Genomic DNA, 24,986 nt, shown 5'->3' with positions numbered 1-24,986 from the left:
AAATTCTCTCATGTCTGTTGAAAAACTATGCCCACTATTGAATTATAGGCAAGGCATTCGATATAGGTGTTGGTCAAACAGTGGTAAATAAAACAGTACTTAATAGCCCTCAGGATCTTTGTATCTAGAAGCAAGTTTTTTAATTCTTTAGTAATAAAGTTGAGAATTGGGTGGGGCTTTACTGAGATTGGGCCATATGTACATAGCAGAGATGCTGACTCCAGCCAATGATGGAGTCGAGCTGAAGGTGAGAGGTCATAACATTTAAAATTTGAGGTCAATAGGAGTAAGTCAGGCTAAAAAATAGGAAAGGGAAGAGAAAAATGTTCTAGGTTCAGGAAAGCATGTGCTAAACCCAACAGAAATCCTGATGGGTTTTAAAAACCTAAAGAAGTTTAGTTTGGCTGATGCTTCAGAGCAAGTCTAAGCTGTGAAGTTGTAGACACAGGCCCCTTCACCTACAGATGACATTAACAGGGTTGGCATGGGTCCTGAGAAGAAGGAGAGGCCACTTACGGGATAAAGAATGAAGTGGTCTGAAATTACATTTTAAAACAAAAGACTTCCAATATGGTAGGTTCATTCAGTGGGACTCCAGAGGTCACGGGCATAACCAATTTTAGATAATCAATGTTCAGGTCCTCCACTCCCTTTTGTACTCTTTCTTAAAGGGGACCCTCTCGAGAAAGCATACACTTGCAGTGAAGGCATCATGCAGGGTTCTTTTCCCTGGTATATCTCACGTCTGTCCTTCTTCCTCTTTACACAGAAGAGACCTATCTTTCACTCATTCTGAATCTTGCTCTGATGGGTTATTCAGGAGCTCCCCAAAATGGACAAATCTAAATACTGATTTTGGTGAAGTCTTCATTTCTCAAGACACAGTTAATCTGCTTATAGATTTGAGATTTCCTCTTGTTTAAAAATAGTTTCATTAAGCATAAAACAGGTATCAGAAACAGTCTTAGAATATTTTGAAGTCAGGTATACTGCACAGTGGAGATACAGGAGTAGTGAAAACTTTAACTTAATAATTTTGTCCATTTCATTCCTGAATTACTACCATAGAATGCATTCTTCCTGAAAAGAAGTTGGAAAGAGCAAAGAAAGAGAATTTTGGTCAAAAACATAGATGAAGATGGCACTTTATTTCACCCAAGTAAATTCCTTGGATTTTTTTAGAAAATCTAAACAATTTTTAGAATTATAAAAAAGCATGTTAGAAAATAAGAACCTGCAACAAGGGGTGCCTTCTGAACATTTTCATCCTCCTCAGTAAGGAGAAAGCACCAGCGAAAGAATTCTCATTTACCTCTTACACAGTTTTATATATTGCATGTATTATATATACATCTACAGTATTATATATTATATATTGTATAAATATACAGTTTCAGCTGTATATTTGACCTGATTTCAGAGAGAAAATTGTGGAAAATTATTTATTTTCAACAGAATTTATAGCTTCAGTAAAAGGAACATATGACAAAGTTAACTTCATGTTTCATATTTTTATTCAGGTTATGGAGAAACAATTTCATTATCCTTTATAAGGGATTATTGAATATTGTGAACACGTCTGAAAGTTTTGCTTGGACCATGTTTTTCGTTCTGTGTGTCTCATCAATATCTTTAGTCATCTACTCATTCCTCCCAGTATTTATTATGGGAATAACTGCAAGGAAATGTGTTGTAGATTCTGCTCTGTATAATGCAACGAACCAAAATCATTAATATATGGCAATATCTTTTCTTCTGTTTACTCTTAATTTTTACAAAGAACATTAATCTGACACTCTGAACTTAAAATCAGTATTAGCTTATTGTGATTAAGTCCAGTATCTCAAATGTGGATTTGCTGCTCTAATTCTGTTTTATTTCCACCATGAAATATTACCACACTATCTATATATAATAATTCTCAAGAGCCTATCTTTATGTCTACCTGTCATGATTTTTTTAAAGATTTTTATTTATTTACTTGACAGGGAAAGAGAGAATGAGAGCTCCTGAGCAGGGGGTGCAGCAGGCAGAGGGAGAAGCAGAAGCCCTGTGAAGCGGGGAGCCCAATATGGGGCTCAATCCCAGGCCCCTGAGATCATGACCTGAGCCTAAGGTAGACCCTTTACTCACTGAGCCACCCAGGTGTCCCTACCTGTCATGATTTTTAAAGCATCGAGAAATGACCTAGGAAACTGAGCTTTGGCACAAATGTAAAGGTCTTTTTTTGAACAGAAGGCAGAAAATATCCCAACATGTGGAATTTAATACATATGTGAAATTTATGAATTTAAGTGAATATAAAACCTAAATTTGAGTAATTTTAAATTCACAAATAAGGTGCTTCTAAGTAAAAGAGTAAAATTAATTGTCATCTGATAAGGTTTTCTAGTGTTTTTATTTTAATTCCAATATAGTTAACATACAGTATTATGTTGATTTCAAGTGTAACACTATAGTAATTCAACAAAACCATACATCACTCTGTACTCAACACAAGTGCACTCCTTAATCTCCACTTCAACGGACACTTGGACTTCTTCTATAATTAGGCCGTTATAAATAATGCTGCAATAAACATAGTGCATGTCTGCTTTTGAATTAGTGTCTTTTAATTTTGGGGGGGTAAATATCAAGTAGTGCAATTGCTAGATCATGAGATAGTTTTATTTTTAACTTTTTGAGGAACCGCCATACTATTTTCCACAGTGGCTGGACCAGTCTGCATTCCCACCAACAGTGCATGAGTATTCCTTTTTCCATGTTCTCACCAATAGTTGTTCTTGTGTTGTTGATTTTAGCTATTCTGACAGGTATTATCTGATAGCTCATTGTAGTTTTGATTTGCATTTCCCTGATGATGAGTGACAATGAGCATCTTTTCATGTGTTTCTTGGCCATCTGGATGTCTTCTTTGGAGAAACGTCTGTTCATGTCCGTTTTTCAACAGGATTATTTAATTTTGGGGTGTTGAGTTATACCAGTTCTTTATATATTTTGGATATTAACTCTTGATTGGATATGTCATTTGTAAATATCTTCTTCAATTCTGCAGGTTGTCTTTTCATTTTGTGGATTGTTTCCTTTGCTGTACAGAAGGTTTTTATTTTGATGTAGTCTCAATGGCTTATTTTGCTTTTGTTTCCCTTGCCTCAGATAACGTATTTAGAAAAAAGCTGCTACAGCTGATGTGAAAGACATTACCATCTGGGTTCTCTCCTAGAATTTTTATGGTTTCAGGGCTCATATTTAAGTCTTTCATCCATTTTGAGTTTATTTTTGTGTGTGGTGTGAGAAAGTGGTCCAGTTGCTTTATTTAGCAATATGCTGACTGCAATATGCAGTTTTCCCAACACCATTTAAGAGAGTCTTTTTACCATTGCATATTCTTTCCTACTTTGTTGAAGATTAATTGACCGTATAGTTGTGGGTTTATTTCTGAGTTTTCTTTTCTGTTCCATTGATCTATGTGTTTATTTTTGTGCCAGTACCATACTTTTTTTATTACTACAGCTTTGTAATATAACTTGAGGTGAATTTCGATGTCTTCAGTTTTGCTTTTCTTTTTCTAGGTTGCTTTGGCTACTCGAGGTCTTCTGTGGTTCTATACAAATTTTAGGATGGTTCATTTTAGTTGTGTGAAAATTTATTGGTATTTTAATAAGGATTGTATTAAATGTATAGATTGCTATAGGTAGTACAGATGTTAGAACAAATTTGTTCTTTCATTCCATGAGCACAAAATGCCTTTCCATTTCTTTGTGTCATTTCAGTTTCTTACATCAGGGTTTTATACTTTTCAGAATACAGGTCTTTCACATCTTTGGTTAGGATTATTGCTAGGTATCTTATCTTTCTGTTTGGTGTGCAATTGTGAATAAGATTGTTTTCTTAATTTCTCTTTCTGCTGCTTCAGTATTGGTGCATAGAAGAGGAACAGATTTCCGTAGATTAATTTAGTATCCTGTGACTTAACTGAATTTGTTTTATCAAGTCTAGCAATTTTATGGTTTTTAGGGTTTTCTATATATAGTATCATTTCATCCACTTCTTCCTTACTGACTTGGGTGCCTTTTTTGCTTTTTGTTTTCTGATTGCTATGGCTAGGAATTCCAGTACTATGTTGAATAAAAGTGGTGAGAATGGACATCCTTGTCTTATTCCTGACCTTAGTGGGAAAGCTCTCAGTTTTTCCCCATTGAGGATGATGTTAGCTGTGGGGTTTTTTTTCACATTTGGCCTTATTATGTTGAGGTATGTTCTCTCTAAAACTGTTTTGTTGAGGGTTTTTACCATGAATAGATGTTGAACTTTTTTCTGTGCCTGTTGAAATGATCATATGGTTTTTATCTTTTCTCTTATTGATGTGATGTATCACATTGATTTGTGAATGTTGAAGCACATAAATCCCGCTTGATCATGGGGGGTGATTTTTCTTAATGTGTTGAGTGTGGTTTGCTAGTATTTTATTGAGATTTTTTTTTAAATTTTATTTATTTATTTGACAGGGAGAGATCACAAGTAGGCAAAGAGGGAAGCAGAGACAGAGGGAGAAGTAGGCTCCCCACTGAGCAGAGAGCCTGATGCGGGGCTTGATCCCAGGACCCTGAGATCATGACCTGAGCTGAAGGCAGAGGCTTAACCCACTGAGCAACCGAGGTGCCCCTTATTGAGAATTTTTATGCCTATCTTTATCATATTTGGTCTGTAGTTCTCTTTTTTAGTGGTCCATTAGTCTGGTTTAGTATCAGGGTAATGCTGGCCTCATAGAATGAATTTGGAAGTTTTCCTTACATTAGCATGTTTTTGGAATAGTTTGAGAAGAAAGATATCAACTCTTCTTTGAATGTTTGGTAGAACTCCACTGTGAAACCATCTGGTCCTTGAGTTTTGTTTCTTGGGAACTTTTTGATGACTGAGTTAATTTGTTTGCTAGCTATCAGCCTGCTCAAATTTTCTATTTACTCCTGTTTCAGTTCTGGTGGTTTATATGTTTCTGAAATTTTCTCCATTTATTCTAGGTTATACTATTTATTAGCATATAGTTTTTCATAAAATTCTCTTATGATTGTATTTCTGTATTACTGGTTGTTATTTCTCCTCTCTCACTTGTGATTTTATTTATTTGAATCCTTTATCTTTCTGACTGTCTCTCTCTCTCTCTTTGATAAGTCTGGCTAAGGGTCTAACAATTTTATTGATTTTTTTTTTTTTTCAAAGAACCAACTCCTGGTTTCATTGATCTGTGCTATTGTGTTAGTAGTTGTTTTTCTTATTCCTAGTTTGTATATCATTTATTCTTGCTCTAATCTTTCTCTTTGCCTTCCTTCTTCTGGTTTAAGGTTTCATTTGTTGTTCCTTTTGTAGTTCCTTTAGGTGTATGGTTCATTTGTTTGAGATTTTTCTTGTTCCTGGAGGTAAGCCTGTATTGCTATTAATTTCCCTCTTAGAATTGCTTTTGCTTCATCCAGAGGTTTCAGATTTTTAAAAAAATTTGTTTCCATGTACTTTTTTAGTTCTTTTATTTCTAGTTGATGCATTCATTGTTTAGTAGCATGTTATTTAACCACTATATATTCGTGTTCTTTCCAGATTCTTTTTCTTGTGGTTGATTCTAGTTTATAGTGTTGTGCTCAGGAAAGATGCATGGTTTGATTTTGAGTTTATTGAGTTTGTGGAAGCTGGTTTGTGGGCTAATATGTGATCTAGTCTGGAGGATGTCCCACATGCACTTGAAAAGACAATATATTCTGCTGTTTTAGGATGGAATATTCTGAATATATCTGCTAAATCCATCTGGTCTGCTGTGTCATTCAGAGCTGTTGTTTCCTTGTTGCTGTTCTGTTTAAATGATCTGTCCATTGATGTTGTGGAGGGTAAACATCCCCTCCTATTATAGTATTATTACTGATTACTTACTTTGTGTTGGGTATTAACTGTTTTATGTATTTGGGTGATCCTAAGGTGGGTGCATAAATACTTACAATTGTTATATTTTCTTATTGGATTATTCCCTTTATGATTATATAGTGTCTTTCTTTGTCTCTTGCTACAGTGTGTGTTTTAAAGTCTATTTAGTCTGAAGTATTACTATTCCAAGTTTCTTTTGGTATCCATTTGCATGATAGGTGTTTCTCCATCTCCTCACTTTGAATCTGCAGGTGTCTTTAGGTCTAAGATGGGTCCCTTGTGGGCAGCATACAGATGGGTCTTATTTCTTTATCCATTCTGTCACCCTATGTCTTTTGACTAGTCCATCTACAATCAAAGTAATTACTGATAGAAATGAGTGTACTGTCATTTTTATTACTTGTTTTGTGGTTATTTCTGAATATTTTCTCTGATCCTTTCTTGTCTTTCTTTCATGTTTTGCTGATTTTGTTTAGTGATATATTTGGATTTCTCTCTCTTTTTTCTTTGCATATGCATGAGTGGTTTTTGATACACGGTTACCATTGGGTTTGTACATAACCTTTTCTGCAGGCAGCAGTCATATTGAGCTGATGGTCATTAATTTGAACCCATTATTTTCTCCTATTCTCCCCATGTGTTAGGTATATGTTACTATGCTTATATTCTGTTTTTGAGAACTGCTTGACTGATATTTTACAGAAATGTTCATTGATACTGCTTTTGTGTTTCCTACTTCCAAACTGTTGCTTTTGGTCTTCCTTCCCCCTCAAAGAGTCCCTTATAAAATTTCTTGCAAAGCTGGTTCAGTGGTCATGAAGTCCTTTATGGTTTGTTTGTCTGGGAAACTGTTGACCTCTCCTATTCTGAATGATAGCATTGCTGGATAGAGTATTCTTGCCCGCAGTCTTTCCCCATTCAGCGCTTTGAATATATCATGCCATTCCCTTCTGGTTTGCAAAGTACATGTTGAAAAATCTCTTGCTAGCCTTATGGGTTTTCCCATCTAAGTTAATGACTTCTTTTGTCTTGCTGCTTATAAGAGGTTTTCTGTATCACCATATTTTGCGAATTTAATTAGAGTATGTCTTTGTGTCTGTCTGCTTTTGTTGATTCTGCTGGCAAGTGTCTGTGCCTCCTGGATCTGGATATCTGGTTCCTTCACCAGATTCAGGAAGTTTTCAGCCATTATTTCTTCAAATAAATTTTCTGTCCCCCTTTTCTCTCTTCTTCTTCTTCTGGGACTCCTATGATACAAATATCATTACATGTGATGGAGTCACTGAGTTCTCCAAGTGTATTCTTGTTTTGCATGATTCTTTTCTTCCTCTTTTGTTCAGCTTGATTACTTTTCATTATGCTGTCTTCCAGGTCACTAATTTGTTCCAGTTCTTCTTCCCTCCTGCTGCTCATTCCGTCAAACGTGTTTCTCATTTCATTTATTAAGCCCTTCATCTCTGCTATGTTATTCCTTGTCTCTGTGTTAAGGGTGTCACTCATGTCTTCCACTCTTTTCTCAAGTCCAGTGAGTGATGACCATTGCTTTAAAGTCTCTACCAGGCAAGTTACTTGTAACTGTTTCACTTGGTTGTAGCCTTGTCCTGCTCTTTCATTTGGGATAAATTTCTCTGTCTCCTCATTTTTGTCTGCCTCTGTGTCTGTTTCTCTGTGTTAAGAAAGTCAGGTATGTCTTCTGCTTTTGAAAGTAGTGATTTTATATGACACCTGGGCAGCTCAATTAAGTGTCTGCCTTCACACAGGTCTCCATCTCAGAGTTCTGGGATAGAGCCCCACTTCAGGCTCCCTGCTTGGTGGGGAGTCTACTTCTCTTTTTTCCTCTGCCCCTCCCCCTCCTCACGTTGTGCTCTCTCCCTGTCTCAAATAAATGAACAAATCTTAAAAAAAAAAAAAAAAAAAAGGAAAAAGGTGTAGCTTTATGCAGAAGGGTGCCCTCCACTACAGTGTCTTCTGTCTATCAGTGACTGGCACTTTGGAAGAGTATCTGACATGTATTGTTTATGTCCTGTTGTTGTGTCTTTTCCTTTTAGGTCAGTCATCTGCACTGACTCACTGCCTGCTGTGGGCTATGATTACTCTCTGTGCTATTAGTGGGACTCAGCCAGATCAGCCTTGTGGGGATGTGCCTGCCAGACCGTGGGAGCAGGCCAGTGGTGTTAGCAAATTTGAGCTGGGTTAATAGTCCTTTTATGGATGACCTGAAGTTCTGTGGGGCAGCCTGGGGTATGAGAGTGGTCACAGTGTGTGACAGTGGTTGGAAGTGGGTGGCTGGGTGTGGTTTTGTGGCTTGGTGGGGTACATGGAATCTGCTGTGTACCTGGCAGCTGGGTGGGTCCTGAGTGTGTGTGGTTTTAACAAAATGTGCCTTATGCTTATGGCTGAGTCTAATGGGCTTGGAGTAGGTGAGTCCTCAGGAGAACTCCTAATAAAGTTTATTACAGTTTCTGGTACAATCTCAGGCATTGGCCAAGAAAATAACACTAGTAACTGGTAAAATGTCCTTTCACTAAGAGGTGTCCAAGTCTGTGCTTTGTATAAGATGAAGGAGGATCTAATCATGTTTTCAACTGATATATCAATGTTAAAAAAACACATGATATATAAAATATATATTATTGTATATATTTATACTTACAGTGTATACATATAACATTGCATAATATATTATATTATATTATATATCATATCATGTGTTTTTTGGCATATTGCTTGAGAAGAGTTTAATGAGATGAGTTCTCACTGGTGTAATAAAGTTCTTTCCTGGACCACTAGTTATTTAGGGAATTAAAGCTTCTCAAAAATTATATCTATAAGGCCAAGTATGGGCATAGAAGTTATTATGAATGCTTTATAATTCCAGAGATATATAATATTTATCCACAGACACATAAACTGATTAAAAAAAAAAGACATTTATTGGGGCACCTGGGTGACTCAGTGGGCTAAAGCCTTTGCCTTCAGCTCAGGTCATGATCCCAGGATCCTGGGATCGAGCCTTGCACTGAGCTTTCTGCTCAGCATGGAGCCTGCTTCCTCCTCTCCGCTTGTGTCTCTGCCTACCTGTGATCTCTGTCAAATAAAAAAATAAAATCTTAAAAAAATCATTAGAAAGTCATTTTCTTACAAAATTTTACTTTCATGTTTGAAAAATTTTTTCTAAATATGTAATATGTTTATGATGTTTTCATCAATTATATTATAAGATAACAGTAACTCAACCTATAAGAACCTAATAATAATTACAACCTTATGGTCACAGGAAATTTTTTAACATTTTGACTTATATATATGTTTTTCTGCAATGTGACAGGATAATCAACCAGGACTAAAACTTACTCTTTAGGATAAAAACTGTAGGGAAAAAAATGGAGTGGAAGTACAAGTTCAAGGGAAAAGTATCAAACCCCTGACATTTCCAGTTGTTAAAGAGGAACTTCTTCATGTATTTATAAGAGAACAATGATAGACATCAAATCTTATCATTTAAATTCATTTGGATCTATTCCAAAGAGGACACAGCTGTTTTATTTTCTGTATCAGTGTTGCATCATACTGGATATTCCACCCTTTTTAATTCTCTAATTTTACAGTAAAATAATTTTATGTGAACTTAAAAAATAGTAAGAAAGTATATATATTTTTCAAAAATTCTAAGGGTGGTTTGTAAGCAAAAAAGTGTAATGACCACTGCAGAAAATCTGTTTGAGTACAGTATGAAAAGGAAACAGAAGGGGGCAAGACTGGAGACAAAAAGACTAGCTAGTAGGATGTTGCAATAAATGACTCAGGATAATGGTTGCTGCGACCATGATGGATAGGAGACAATGAATCTGAGATACACTGGGAGGTAGAATGAATAGGATATGTTGAGAGATTAGATGTTGAGGAACAAGAAGGGTAAAGGATGACACCGAGCTTTCTATTTGGGTAACTGATGTTACGGAGAGAGGGAAACATAGTGAAGTAATAAGTGTGAAGGACAGGTGTGTGATGCCCTGAGTGTGTGTATGTGTGTGTGTTTGCATGCATGTTTGTAGTATTGTGTGTGTACTTACTTTCATATAAGTGCATGGAATGAAGGTGAGAAGAGATATTTGGGCTAGAGGCTTAAACTTGGTAGGCATAAGAATATATACATAATAACTGAGTCTACGGGAGTAAATGAGATCTCCCAAGAAGAGATGCAGGAGGAAAATTAGGAGCATGTGTTGGCATGAAAAACAAGAGAAGGCAATGTTTCAAAAGGAAGGATTATTTAGTGGTGTCAAATGTTGCTGAAAAGTCAAGTTAAAGAAAGATGGAGAAGACCTTTTTCAGAAGAATTTCAGTAAAGAAATGGAGACAGAAGCCAGCTTGAAGAGGGGGAATAGATGCATGCGTACACCTACACCCGCACCCACATTCAAGGTGCGGCAATAGGAACTACGGGTTGAACGGCTGACAATGGATTTATTTGGTGCTGATAAATCAACTATTGCTAATTAATAGAATTTTTTTTTTGTATATAACAGAGAAATGTGTGGCTAATTTATGAACTGAAAAAAATCATGTATTTTACTCTTTAAATAATCAAGTTTTTCCATGAAAATGCAACTTTATAACAACACTTGTCTCCTCATTTACTATTTAGGCTTGCTTCAGTAGACAGGGATGTCCACTCAATATAAAACACTGGGCTAAATTGGGCTGGGATAATGAATCAGACGTGTAGCCAGATCTCAAGGTATTACAAAGGAGTTACCATGTCTTTAAAATATCATACTATGAGGCAGTAAGTGATATGTGTTGCAAATATACACTTTGGCTTTAAGAATATAAATATGAGTAAATATTTTTATCTAAAGGCTTTTAATACAGTGTGCACAGAATACTAATTTTAAAGCCCTAGTACTTAGATCTGTATTCCTTCAACAAGGAGTCTCTGCCTTTTCCTGATTATCATTTCTTAAAGAGAACACACAAGTAAACCTAAAAAATTAACAAAATAATGCACATGGGCCTACCTCTTAGTTTGGATTTCTATACATCAGACTATCAAAAGAGAACTAACTATATTCAATTCTTTATTCAGCTTAGTTTGCATTTTAAATGGAAATGACAATGTCCAGAGTAAAAAAATAACTTGACTCTTCACTCAAATGTGATTCTCCTTTCTTCACTCCTCCTTGCCTATGGTCTTGAAACATAACTCTCTTCTCCTTCATAAACTCTCATATTAAAAATTGCTTAATTAGGGGAGAATATGAAATTTTATTCATTCTTTTTTGAGGACTCATGCAATTAAAAAGTTGAGAATCTACTTGGATGTTTGAGGAGCACAGATTACACTGAACAATCCACCCTTAAAAATTAAATAGAATGTTATAATCATAAATAGCTCTGCCTTGCAGTCATTTCTGTATTTCTAACATTCATATTGTCATTTGATTAGTTAATCATCCATTTTCAAAGGTGTGAATGTGTTTTCACACTTCTGCTAAGACAGTGTTAACTATGAAACTATAGATAGCAATAGAGATTAATTATCTATTGCACAAGTTCCCACACCTTGTGCTTACCAGATAGAGGAAGAGAGTGCATGTCTTAGCACAGGTGTGATTTCAAAAAATGAAAAAAAAAAATACTTGGTCAAATGAGTTCAAGGAGTACTTTCAATTGGCATACCTTTAAAATGTTAACCACATTGACACTTTTAATTTTATTTCATAAAACAATTGATCTCCTATGTATCATAAGAATTGTTTCCTGAGTGTATTAGTGAATCTCTGGTTATAAATGAATGAGTGAAGTGGAGGCATTTTATAAATGAATCACTTTCTCATGAAATTTGAAAGGGAACAGAGCTCTATCAGATTTTAACAACAGCTGTAATTTCATTACGACAAAGCCAGACATTTTAGACTTGTCTTCTGAAAGGTTAATTAAATACATTGAGCCTTCTGAACACACTAGTAACTCAAAATAATAATAGTACTATTATTATAATAGCAATAAACTGTCCAGCTGGCTTTTAGTTTTGCTGTTCTCTGACCCTAATGAAGTTTGCTAATTTTGAATCTGGCTCACCATCTCTTTGGAGACTGATTTTTCTATCTTAGTGAGTTGTTAGCTTTGATGTATAGGGTATTGTGACTGAAAAGAGAGACTAAGGGATAGAAGTTTATCTGTAACTGCGTACTGTTTTGAAGTAAAGATATGTTCAAGTTTTGATCCATCATGAAAGGTAATAATTCCTCACTCCTAGATCAGTATTAGCTTTGATTTTACATTAACCTGGTGCAATTGATCTTTAATATCCTACAAGTCTTCTTTATGATGTAAACCAAGGACTGAAAATAACCAAAAAATTATTTCTCTTGTTCAGAAAATGTTTTTACCATGTCATAAGCTTTCTGCTTTCTTCTTTTTTCAGAGAGTGGGTGAAGGCATTCTCCTAGGTGTGGTTCTGTATGGACACTAAGACAAGCTTGCAGACTCCTAAACAACAACCTTGTTCTCTAAGTGCCTCCAACTGTAAATACATCACCCCAAATTGCTTCTTCTTTCTTGGTCTTTCTTGGGTATGACACCAGAAAAGCAAATGTCAAGGGTTTTTGATAGCAAGAAAATGAGATAAAAACCAAATATCATTGGTTTGTTAGACAAAGTAGCACAATATTCTTATATTTCTAAGCAATCTTGTCAGTTCGTACTTAGTTACTCTTCTATAATGTAAATTCCAAAGTCCATGCTAATACACTCTCCATTTAATGAATTAGAATGACCATCATTTATCACCAAAGCCCCATTTAGATTGAGGACACTTCAGTTCTCAGGCTTATTTTTACTTTCCTGGAAGCCCTGAATTAACCAGAAACTTCCTGAGAAAGCTTGGGCCTAGTAGCTTCACTGATGAGTTTGCAATATTAGGCCAGCCTTTGAAAGAAAAATAGTTGAAAGGAAGATGGTGAAAAGTGATCAGGACAGAGACTTTTTCTTATAAAAGACATTCCAGAAAAGTAAACTTTATCTTTATTGGATTGGGCATGCCTTCTGAGGAAAGTCGGCCATGTCCTCATTGGGTGTTATTTTGACCTTATTGCCCATCTGTGGACCTGGGAGAGAAAAAACACAAACACATGGAAAGAGAGGGGATCTTGGGACCTGGGAAATTAAGATGTATTTCCCAGGAAACTTCAGATCTTAAGGTTTAAGATTTTCAAAGTTTTGACCAGCTTCAAAAATAAGAGCACCACACACATTTTAAAATGTGCTCCTTGGAACCATACATTGGATGGCCTCATTGTCTATAGGTGCTCTAATTGGGGGCAAAACATACAATAATGTGAAATTCCTCTTAAATTAGAGCTTTTTCTTAAACAGAATGATTCTCTGGGGCATGAAGCAAATGACCTCTTCTATTCTTTGTAGTAGTCTAAGCCAGAGAAGGCCCTGTGGATGACATAAATCTTCTCTTTATCCCTGTCTTTGACGACATACTTCTGAATAATTCTGACACATACCAGAGCCTTCTAGAGGGTTGAACCATGTGCATGCACTCCAGTTCAGCCCAGACTTTCAACCATCCACAACAAAGTGCTTCAGATATGCGAGGAATCTCTCTTGGATTCTCCAAACAACCCTGTTGCCACAGCTGAAAACCTCTGAGTGGTCTCAGTCAATGTCACATAGAGCAGAAAAGTCACTCTACTGAGCCTTATCCAAATTCCTGACCCACAAAATAATGAAGTTTAATTAAACTGCTATTGTTTGAAGCCATTACATTTTGGTGCAATTTCTTGTGCAGCAAATGGAAAAGAGGTGCTATACGACAAAAACCTTAAGATGTGATATGGGCTTTGGGACTCGGTGGATGCCGGTATAGCCTCAAAATTATTGTAAATGTAATCTCAAAGAACCTCATGAGGCCACTGCTGAGGGCTCCTATGACACTGCGGAAAAGGTTGTCTGAAGATGAGGAAGAAAGGATGCTTGCTATGCAGTGGCACAGTTTGCCATAAGTACTGCCTCTGGAGATTTGGAAATTCAAAAGGGTAAAACTTAAGGTACTCATGGGCTTGGCTGTGGAGATCTCCAGGAGGAGTGCAGAAAGTGCCAAATGGCTTCTTCTATTGATTATGATAACTTAAGAAAGAGAGGAAATGAAGAAGAAACTATTATGCTTTCTTGAGTCAAATTTAGAAGAATTATAATATATCCAGGATTTGCTGGGCTTGAAAATAAAACTGTTTTCTATACGCAGTGTCTCCCAGCAAAAGATTTTCAAATTAATAAATAGCAAGATCAAATACAGAGTCATCAGTAGAGCATAGCCTCAGGGTAAATATCTCACATATGTAGCTGTAAGAACCTTTAGGAGGATTTCAGGAAGGTTTATAGGTCCTCTCAGTTAAATGATAAAGCTTTCAAGAATTTTGAGGGTATTTTTCTATATCAGCCTTACACATGGCCCATGTATAAAAGGACTTGTCTCAGAAAGAAATGGGAGTGTGACTTTGTTTACTGGAGTTTATTATGAATTGATATAAAAAACCCACAAAGTTGTTAAAGGAATCAAAACAGCTTGGAATGAAAGAGACAGAGATAGTACAAAATTAATTTCTCTGAGTGAGAAGGAGGCTAAGAGAGCTATATTGGTGTAAACAAATTCTTTTTTTTTTTTTTATGGATGAGAAATGATGATTTGAAGGGAGGGGTCAAGAGCCCAAACATCAAAGTCAAGAACCATTCATAATCCCTTTACAAGGGAGCAGAATTGGGCCCCAGTCAAGAGATTAAAGTGGTGCCATGAGCCTGAGTGGATTGCTACGGGTCTATAAACACTAGGTACTTTCTGTTCCTTCCCTTTTTTGGATGGATTTGTTTATTTTGGCCATCTAATCTCTGTTTCACCATTATAGGTTGAGAAGCCTTTTTCTTTAATTCACAGATTCTATGATCAATGGGAACTGTACTTGACCACCAGCGGTGAACCATAACACTTTTAAAGAATTGAGCCATAACACTTTTTTTTTCTTTTTTTTTTTTTTTATAAACATATATTTTTATCCCCAGGGGTACAGGTCTGTGAATCGCCAGGTTTACACACTTCACAGCACTCACCAAAGCACATACCCTCCCCAATGTCCATAACCCCACCCCCCTTCTCCCAACCTCCCTCCCCCCAGCAACCCTCAGTTTGTTTTGTGAGATTAAGAGTCACTTATGGGGCGCCTGGGTCGCTCAGAATTGACTGGAAACAGGCTTAAGAAAATCTTCTGAAGTGATGGAATATTTTTTATCTTGGTGTGGGAGATGGTACATGGACACATACATATGTAAAAATTAATTGTGCTATGCACTTAAGCTTTGTGCATTTTTATGGTGTCACTGATATCATAGTTACAATCAGTCATTGTATTTGAAATTCCAGGTGTGGTTGTCCTCCATATTGTTTAGGTAGATACATACATGCACTGAGAGAATTCTCTTTTACTCTTCCTTGGGTCAGTCATTAGTGGGTCTAATAGTGATTTCACATATGTGTAATAGTGAATCACACATTAGTGATTCACACATGCGTTGAGAGAACTCTCTTTTACCCCTCCTTGGGTCAATCATTAGTGGTCTAAGAGTGATTTCCTCCCTTCCTTTCCTCCATATATTAGCTAAGAGGGAACTTCATTTTTGTATCAGTGAATTCTCATAACAATCATATGATTTAATCAGTGCTTTGTATTCCTTGTTTTCTGTTAGAATATTCTTTCATTTCTCATCATTCTCTTTGGAGATTCTTACATTAATTTTGTTCTTGATATTTCACTTTTGACTTCTGATTTTGGAATCAAACACTTTTCATCATCGATTTTATTTTATAATCTGTTAATGCCGGCATTTTCCAAATCAAGTTTCAAATCATGGTATAACAATTCATAAACAATTAGAGCCATATTTATTTATGACACTGATTGGCATTATGCAAATTAACTCCACTTATAGAACAGTGGCTTTTATAACCAGAAAAGGTAATATTACTTTATATGTTAAATATATTTTGTTTTCAGATGGGTAATCTGAAGTTTTGTTTCTTCTCTCTCTCTCTTTCTCTCTTTTTTTTTTTTTTGTCCCTTGCTTGAGATAAATTCACTGCATATTGCATGTTCCAAATTTAAACCTGACACCTAGATAGAAAGCTGACAAACAGGAAACGACTAAAAGGAAGAGGTTCTTCCTACCACATTTGATACCATCAAAACAGACGTTTTTTGTAAAATCTTTTTCTTTTGTTTTTCTTTTGGGCATAAGGGAGTGGAACAGTAATGGTTGTCAGTTTATATATTTATCCCTTCGTGCCTATGTTAATAAAAAAGTGATTGAACAGTCAATACAGTGTCTTTTGGTACACACCTTATAATTTGGTTTGGATCAGATTATTCAGCCATTACACCTTTTGCTGGGAAAGTTACAAACCAATGAAATGTAATGTGTCCTTCTTAGGGCATTGTCCCCAACTCTTACAGAAGAATAATTGCATATGCTTATTTCTTATATTCATAATGAAGAAAGCCAGTCCGTGCACATGTAAACCATAGAGGCTATTGTCTGTTGACTGAACACATGAACTCCAAGTCAATCCCTTAGACATAAATGCTTCCATCTTTTTTTTTTTTTTAAGATTTTATTTATTTACTTGACAGAGAGAAATCACAAGTAGACGGAGAGGCAGGCAGAGAGAAAGAGAGAGGGAAGCAGGCTCCCCGCTGAGCAGAGAGCCCGATGCGGGACTCAATCCCAGGACTCTGAGATCATGACCGGAGCCGAAGGCAGCGGCTTAACCCACTGAGCCACCCAGGCGCCCGATGCTTCCATCTTTTTCACAAAAGTGAGACCTGGAAATAATCTACAGTATAGGTGTGAAGTTCTGGATGTTTTAAAACTAGCCATGTAGGCCATCCCTGAATTTACTATTTTAATTAAAAAAATAGTACATGCTCATTATAAAAATTAAAACAGTACTGAAGCATACTAAGATAAGTAAATCTCCCCCTGCCTGCTCTGCCTCTCACTTTAACTCCCTTCCCACACAAAGTCACCTTCATTAACAGTTGGTAGGGATCTTTCCATTTTGTGCATTTGCCACTTAAATGCAATATGTATCTAGAGAATAGTCATTCTCTCTCTTTTTATCTAAATGAAGTTATGCTACATGTAATGATCTAAAATTTATTTTGTCTACTAAATATACCTCATCTTGTTACTAATAGTAATCTACCCATTTCAAATTTTTGAAATAAAGATTTTTTAGCTAATTTTGCTAATTATTTTTACTTTTTTACATTATGAATAATATATTGTATTCATAGAGATTAAACGATTGCAGATGAGGCTAAAATCCCTTTAATCCTTGCTTTGATTTCTGCCCCTACTCTCAATACTTCTCTTATCACCACTGTTGATAGCTTTATAAATGTCCTTCCAGACCTTATTCTTTACGTTTATATATCGTTATTTACAAAATCATTAATAATTTATAGTATTGTTTTTCTGTCTATTTGTTTAACTTAAAGAGGTTTTCTTTTTCTTTTTTTCTTTTTTATTTACTTTCTTTTCAGTGTAACAGAATTCATTGTTTATGCAACACATCCAGTGTTCCATGCAATATGTGCCCTCCATAATACCGACCACCAGGCTCCTTCAACCTCCCACCCCCCACCCCTTAAAAACCTTCAGATTGTTTTTCAGAGTCCATAGTCTCTCATGGTTCATCTCCCCTTCCAATTTCCCTCAACTCCCTTCTCCTCTCCATCTCCCCATGTCCTCTGTGTTATTTCTTATGCTCCACAAGTAAGTGAAACCATATGATAATTGACTCTCTCTGCTTGACTTATTTCACTCAGTATAATCTCTTCCAGTCCTGTCCATGTTGATACAAAAGTTGTGTATTCATCCTTTCTGATGGAGGCATAACATTCCATAGTGTATATGAACCACACCTTCCTTATCCATTCATCCGTTGAAGGGCATCTTGGTTCTTCCCACAGTTTGGCGACTGTGGCCATTGCTGCTATGAACATTGGGGTACAGATGGCCCTTCTTTTCACTACATCTGTATCCTTGGGGTAAATACCCAGTAGTGCAATTGCAGGGTCATAGGGAAGCTCTATTTTTAATTTCTTAAGGAATCTCCACACTGTTCTCCAAAGTGGCTGCACCAACATGCATTCCCATCAACAGTGTAAGAGGGTTCCCCTTTCTCCACATCCTCGCCAACACACATTTCCTGTCTTGTTAATTTTAGCTATGTCTAACTGGTGTGAGGTGGTATCTCAATGTGGTTTTAATTTGAATCTCCCTGATGACTGGAGATGATGAACATTTTTTCATGTGTCTGATAACCATTTGTATGTCTTCATTGGAGAAGTGTCTGTTCATGTCTTCTGCCCATTTTTTGACATGATTATCTGTTTTGTGTGTATTGAGTTTGAGAAGTTCTTTATAGATCCTGGATATCAGCCTTTGTCTGTTGAAATGGATGCATTCCTGGAAAACTATAAACTGCCAAAATTGAACCAAGAAGAAATTGACAACCTGAATAGACTGATATCTAGTAACAAGATTGAAGCAGTGATCAAAAACCTCCCAAAAAACAAGAGCCCAGGACCTGACGGATTCCCTGGGGAATTCTACCAAACTTTCAAAGAAGAAATAACACCTATTCCCATGAAGCTGTTTCAAAAAATTGAAGCAGAAGGAAAACTTCCAGACTCTTTTTATGAAGCCAGCATTACCCTGATCCCCGAACCAGGCAAAGACCCCACCAAAAAGGAGAATTTCAGACCAATATCACTGATGAATATGGATGCTAAGATTCTTAACAAGATCCTAGCAAATAGGATCCAACAGCACATTAAAAAGATTATCCACTATGACCAGGTGGCATTCATCCCTGGGTTGCAAGGATGGCTCGACATTTGCAAATCAATCAATGTGACAGAAAAAATCAATAAGAGATGAGAGAAGAACCACATGGTCCTCTCAATTGATGCAGAAAAAACATTTGACAAAATCCAGCATCCGTTCCTGATTAAAATGCTTCAAAGTATAGGGATAAAGGGAACATTCCTGAACTTCATAAAATCTATCTATGAAAAACTCATAGCAAATATCATCCTCAATGGGAAAAAGCTCACAGCCTTTCCATTGAGATCAGGAACATGACAAGGATGCCCACTCTCACCACTCTTGTTCAACATAGTATTAGAAGTCCTAGCAACAGCAATCAAAAAACAAAGAGAAATAAAAGGTATCCAAATTGGCAATGAAGAAGTCAAAATCTCTCTCTTTGCAGATGACATGATACTTTATATGGAAAACTCAAAAGACTCCATCCCCAAACTACTAGAACTCATACAGCAATTCAGTAATGTGGCAGGATACAAAGTCAATGTACAATGATTTCTGTAAATCAGTTGTTTTCTTATACACTAACAATGAAAACACAGAAAGGGAAATTAGAGAATCGATTCCATTTACTATAGCACCAAGAACCATAAGATACCTGGGAATAAACCTAACCAAAGAGGTAAAAGATCTGTACTTGAGGAACTACAGAACACTCATGAAAGAAATCGAAGAAGACTCAAAAAGATGGAAGACCATTCCATGCTCTTGGATCAGAAGAATAAACATTGTTAAAATGTCTATACTGCCTACAGGAATCTATACTTTTAATGCCATTCTGATCAAAATTCCACAGGTATTTTTCAAAGAGTTGGAGCAAATAATCCTAAAATTTGTATGGAATCAGAAGAGACCCTGAATTGCTAAGGAAATGTTGAAAGAGAAAAACAAAACTGCAAGCATCACGTTGCCTGATTTCAAGCTTTACTACAAAGCTGTGATCACCAAGACAGCATGGTATGGCATAAAAACAGACACATAGACCAGTGGAACAGATTAGAGAGCCTATATATGGACCCTCAACTCTATGGTCAAATAATCTTCGACAAAGCAGGAAAAAATACATAGTGGAAAAAAGACAGTCTCTTCAATAAATGGTGCTGGGAAAACTGGACAGCTATATGTAGACGGATGAAACTCGACCATTCTCTTACATGGTACACAAAGATAAACTCGAAATGGATAAAAGATCTCAACTTGAGACAGGAATCCATCAGAATCATAGAGGAGAACATAGGCAGTAACCTCTTCGATATCAGCCACAGCAACTTCTTTCAAGATATGTCTCCACTTTCTTTTTTTTTTTTTTTTTTTTTATAAACATATATTTTTATCCCCAGGGGTACAGGTCTGTGAATCACCAGGTTTACACACTTCACAGCACTCACCAAAGGACATACCCTCCCCAATGTCCATAATCCCACCCCCTTCTCCCAAACCCCCTCCCCCCAGTAACCCTCAAATGAATATTGTTGTGCTGAAAATAAAAAATAAATTAAAAAAAATAAAAATAAAAAAAAATAAAATAAAATGTTATAAACCTCAAAAAAAAAATAAATATATTACCCATTAAAAAAAAAAAAAAAAAAAAAAAGATATGTCTCCAAAGGCTAAGGAAACAAAAGCAAAAATGAACTTTTGGGACTTCATCAAGATCAAAAGCTTCTGCACAGCAAAGGAAACAGTCAACAAAACAAAGAGGCAACCCACAGAATGGGAGAAGATGTTTGCAAATGACAGTACAAACAAACGACTGATACCCAGAATCTATAAAGAGGTTTTCATTGTATATAATGTTCCACTATGTTCTTCTGCACTCAACAATTTGTCCTGGAGACCATTCCATGTTAGTACACATAAATCTATCCTATTCTTTTTTTTATTATTATTAACATATAATGTATTATTAGCCCCAGGGGTACAGGTCAGTAAATCACCAGGTTTACACAATTCAGAGCACTCACCATAGCACATACCCTCCCCAATGTCCATAATCCAACCACCCTCTCCCTACCCCCCTCTCCCCAGCAACCCTCACTTTGTTTATCCTATTCTTTTAACTAAGATTATAGTACATATACTATATACATATATATATATTACTATGTACATGTACTATAGTATATCTTGTTTAGCCCCTCCACTATTTAAGGTCATTTAGGTTGTTTCTGGATTTTTTCATGCTTATGCTTATGCATAATGGTACATAATCTTTGTAACTTTAAATATGGCTGCTTATGTAATTGTGCAGAACATGCAATTTATGAGCATATTAAAGATGATACCTTCCTGCCAAAATTTGCAGGTCATGGTTAGTAACCTGAGCATTTTATTTAACTGATAATAAAAAATACGATAAAATGTGTGACTTTGTCAATAATTCTGTCAACATCAAAGTGTTTCACTTTGTATAGAATAAGGGAGGTTAATGAGAAGTGAAATTACTAAGTCACAGTAGGTATGTAAATTTTTTGTTTCAATAAATACCACTGAATTGGCCTGCAAACTATACCAAATTCAATTTTACCAGAAATTCCCATTTCTTCACAATATTGCTAATAATACTGTCCAGTTTTTACTTTTTTTAAAGGAAAAAAAGCTGGGCATGGAGCCCAATGTGGAGCTAAAACTCACCACGCTGAGGGCATGACCTGAGCTGAGATCAAGAGTTGGATGCTTAACTGTCTGAGCCAGACAAGCACCCCAACACTGTCCAGTTTAAAAATTTTTTTTATCAATCTGATCAGTGAAGAGTGCTATATAACTGATTACAATTTATGAGCCTTCAAACTATACCACTGGCTTTCCCAGGTGTCCAGCTTACAGATGGCAGATGGTGAAACTTCTTAGCCTTTATAATTGGATGAGCCAATATCTTATAATAAATGTCTTCATATATATATATATATATAATGTTTATTTATATGCATAAATATGAGATCTACAAGATAAGATAGACATAATATTTATCTAATGGCTAGTATATTAGTCAAGGTTCTCCAGAGAAACAGAACCAATAGGCTATATGTATATACATACACACATATATATGTATGTGTGTATATATCTTATATGTGTATGTATATAAATATACATTTATATGTACTTATGTATATTATCTTATACATGTTATGTATGCATATATATATATATGTATGTATCTTATATATATAAAAATACATCCTAGTAGTCCTGTTTCTCTGGAGAACCTTGACTAAATACACTAGCCATAACCTATACAGTTTTGTAGACAGACAACATTTTTAAATGTACTGATATAATTAACATATTTTTGTACAAACTATTATATATCAAGATTGTGCTAAGTGTTCCAAGGTTTATATAGAGGAGCAAGGTACAATGTAGTGGTAGTTGATCTCTCTACCATAATTGGGGGCAGTTGTGTATTTAGGGGAGAACAGGATTAAAGAGGGTCTTCAAGAAGCTCTGATAGCATTTAAGATCTGTCTTGATTTTACAAATTAAAGTGACCACAAATTATTTGAACCTGTTTCTACTGAATCTGGACAGACCTATGACTGCTTTCACAAGTAGACTATGTCACGAGTGACACCATGGCAGTTTTGGATCTAGGCTTTCAGAGAACTGGCATTTTAGCTTTGATTTCTGGGAACCCTGAGTCACCACGTGGCAGTATGACTACCTTCCTGGAGTGAAAGAGAGGGGCCAAAGTGAGCCTAGTCCTCTATCTCTTCCTGTCAAGACACCAGTCTAGAAAATAAAGATGCCTTGGATTCTCCAGATGAGCTTAGCTGTTAGCTGGATACTATCTGGCAACCCCACTGGATCCCATGTGTCTGAATTCCTGACCCAGAAAATTGTGAAATATAGTAAAGTAGTTTACATTTTAAGCCACTGAGTTTAGCAGTGATTTTTTTTAAGCAGCAATAGATAACTGGAATGAAGACTGATTTAAGAGCATTATCTAAAAGGAAAGAAAATGCTGCAATTGTAGTAGATTAATCCTCAAGATGACAGAGCTTACAATACGAATCCCTTGCAGTGCAAATCTTTCACTTAACTTACAGTAGCAGAGCACCATTCTTTCATACATATTTTTGTATTGTATGCACGTACTTCTTACAGAGATAACACAAACCAACAGAATAATTTAGGAATAAATTCTGACCCTGAAACAATTAAGTGCTTTTAGTTGGCTTCAATCTTAATGCAGTGTGTGATAATTATGACTTAACTCAGCTTGGGACTTGAATCCCAAATATCAAAACAAGATAGGAGGTCAGCTCTTAATATAAAGATCTCAAGATCTTTACATTAAAACAAAACAAAACAAAACAAAACCTTGTGTCTGAGAGAGATTGAGGATTTTGGCTAAGGTCTCATGAATGATTGTGGCAGAATCCGGAATAGACCTTTGGTTTCCTAACCCTTTCCTAGAACCCTTTATTTCATTGCATTGCAAACCATGAACACATGTGTGCATGTATGCACAGACACCTAGGCACAAAAACATAATTTGGTTTTAAAATTTCAGAACTCAATTATTGTAATACTATGCAACAATCTGATTTCGAAGGCCAAACAGTCATTTGACTACCTGTGTATACAGTGGTATACTTGTAAATGTTTGACAATTGGTTCTTTGAAAAAAATGAAGGAAGTTCTGATTTGTAGCATTTGCTGACTTCTATAGTATAGCTAATCCCCACTATGGCCAAATTCAAGCTATATTAACATGAACTTGGGAGTTGGAAGAGATCTGCCAACTCATCTTCCTGAGCCAGTACAAGCCAGATCTAGCACATCAATGATTATACCACTTTAAGAAAAGCCAATGTAAAAAGAGACATATTTGAAGTGATTAGTCACAAAAGATTCTTTACAAAATGAGTCACCTCACTGCTTCCTTGAAGAGCTGGAACTTTTAAATGCATTAAAATATTACCTGTGAAGCAACATTTCAATTTATATTGCAATGAAACATGGCTAAAAACAACATGTATATATAATCTCTGTGGACAATACAGCAATGCTCACCAAATGCTCTCCATGCTCCTTACATTTCTCAGACCTTGTAGTCAGCTTGGACCCAGGTGATAAGTTTAGGTCAATGACTTATGAGTGGAAGTGATATCAATGACTTCTGGACAAAGGTAGGTAAGGACTGTGCGTTCTTCATGCCTTGTCCTGACACGATAGCCTTGGAAGCCACAGGCTGAAATGGTGACATCACAAGAGGAAGGGAATCTGAATTCTTGAGTCAACAAATGGAAGGCGGCTCTGCTGACCCTCTTCAGACTTGGCAAAAACAAGAAGTTATTTTATCTGTGTCTGAAATAACTGAGATCTGGGGGGTTGTTACTACACGACAGCAAGGATTATCTTGACTAGTAGGTTTAAAAGGGCAATTTCATATATTTGAACTGATGGAAACAAGGAAAAGCCATGTCTTAGAAAGAGAAGAATGAAGATAAGACAGAAAGTAGGAAAGAGTTTCCAACTTCTCATTAACCAGTGAAGTTGTTTCTGACTATAAACTTCTGATGCCTTTTAATATGGGAACAATGTGCATATACTATTAGGCTGCCTTTTATAGATAGCATTTTCATTTGGAGGTCTAACCAGTTAAAATTATAACGACAATATTTGCATGTCATTTTTAGAGCTATAAATCATTTTTGTATCCTATATTAATTATTTCTTTCATTTCTTTTTTCATTAAACAATTATTTATTGAATACTGTGATATTACAGTGTGAGATGCTGGGAATATAATGGTGAAAAAAGCATAGACTCTACCCTCATGGAATTTCTAGTGCTGGGAGTTACATGGTTATTAATCAAATTATCTGAGAGTGTTAAGTGTCTCAAAGGAAAAGTATGGGATGCTGTGTAAATGTAATAGAGGCATTTTTTTTTTAAATGAGTTTGTGGTCAAAACGGAAGGGAAGTGATACGCTCTTTCCTGAGGAAGTGATATTTGAATCAAAATCTGAAGGATCAATAGGAGTTAAAATGAAGAGGGAAGTTTCTTCTTACTGCTGTAACACTTTACCGCAAACCGTGGCTTAAATATACATAATTCATTATCTTACAATTATGGAGATCAGAATGGGTCAGCAGGGATTCATTCTTTC

General features: G+C 36.0%; 1 long non-coding RNA gene across 2 annotated transcripts in view; it reads right to left on the bottom strand.

Annotated features, from left to right (window-relative positions):
• The window catches only part of LOC309863744, a 40,620-nt gene extending 16,575 nt beyond the window's left edge, over nt 1-24,045 (bottom strand). For both annotated transcript variants that reach the window (XR_014311232.1, XR_014311233.1), the window contains exon 1: nt 23,887-24,045. This is a non-coding gene — a long non-coding RNA (uncharacterized lncRNA). The remainder of the gene's footprint in view (nt 1-23,886) is intronic.
• Between the last annotated feature and the right edge of the window lie 941 nt (nt 24,046-24,986).

Source organism: Mustela nivalis (genome assembly GCF_964662115.1).
Source record: "Mustela nivalis genome assembly, chromosome: 1".
Classification (NCBI taxonomy): Eukaryota; Metazoa; Chordata; class Mammalia; order Carnivora; family Mustelidae; genus Mustela; species Mustela nivalis.
The sequence above is the reverse complement of the archived record's forward strand: the minus strand, read 5'-3'. Positions and strand labels throughout refer to the sequence as shown.